Raw genomic sequence first — 1,317 nt, forward strand, 5'->3', positions numbered from 1 at the left:
CAATGAATCATGGAACACTTCATCTAGAACTAATGATGTAATGTATGGGGATTAACATAAGAATAAAAAAAAAAAAAAAGAAATAGGAAAGCAACCAGAATCCAACATTGTTGGGAGCCTGTGGCTTGAATGGGGAAACTGACCTTAGTATCAGGGATCCGTTCTGGAAAGAAACAGAACATTCTAGCCCATTAGACCTCATGAGTTTTCCATATTTTACATCTTAAGAGAAATAGCACAGTCAGTGTAAGATAAAAATGGGCCATGCAATGGAATATTATTTGGCCATTAAAGAAAAGGAAGTACTGATGCATGCTACAATGTAGATGAATCTTGGAAACATTCTGACAAATGAAAGTAGCCAATCACAAAAGGCCACTTGTATGATCTCATCTATATGAAAGGTCCAGAATGGATAAATACATACAGAAAGTAGACTAAGGGTTGGCAATGGCTGGGGCGGGGGGAGGGTAGGGGATGGGAAGATTAGGGGTTTATAGTTCAGGGGTATGGGGTTGCTTTTGGGGTGATGAAAATGTTTAAAATTGTAATTGTTGCACAACTGTAAATATACTAAAAATTGTTAATTGTGCATTATGGTTATAACATCTGTATATCTATATAAAAGAGGTATGTGAATTTGACCACAATAAGGCTGTTTCCAAAAAAAAAAAAGAATAAGAAAAGTAAGTAGTAGAAGAAGGCGGGGAGGAGAAGTGCATCAGGTGGGGATGGCAGCTCATTACTGTGCCCAAAAGTGACCAGCTTTGTACCTGTTAGCATTCTACCTGGGCTTATATATGTGTCTGTCCTCTGCAGTTTGCTTTGTATTGGTTTTCACATCTTATTGTGATGGGGGAACCATTAGCTGATGAGTTAAATAAAATCTTCACCGTATGTTCTTTCTTAAACAGAAAATAAGATCTTGTGAATATTTTTGTATCAAAATGTGTTGTACTGGGAGAACTGGAAGCCAATTTGAGAGTCGAGACTGTGTTCCTACCAAAGAATTTGAATATCAATCTAAAATGAGCAACTGCTGTGTGCTGACACTGTGTGGGCTCTTTAGCACCTCATGTAAATTTCACAACAACCCAGAATTATAATAGACAAGAATTATGAGTCCCATTTTAGGAAGGAGTAGAGGCTTGAGTCAAGTAAGAGGCTCTGGGAGTCAAGCTCTGAACCGGGATCTAACTGACTTCTATCCTCTTTATTCTCGGTCATGAAGAGACAGTAGAGTATAGAGGCAGCAGAAAGCCATTCGGTGTGTTAGAAATCCTGCAACTAAACCTAACCTATTGTTGGCTTCGGGGA

This window comes from Leptonychotes weddellii, chromosome 6 (assembly GCF_054177405.1).
Source record: "Leptonychotes weddellii isolate Sample4059 chromosome 6, ASM5417740v2, whole genome shotgun sequence".
NCBI lineage: Eukaryota > Metazoa > Chordata > Mammalia > Carnivora > Phocidae > Leptonychotes > Leptonychotes weddellii.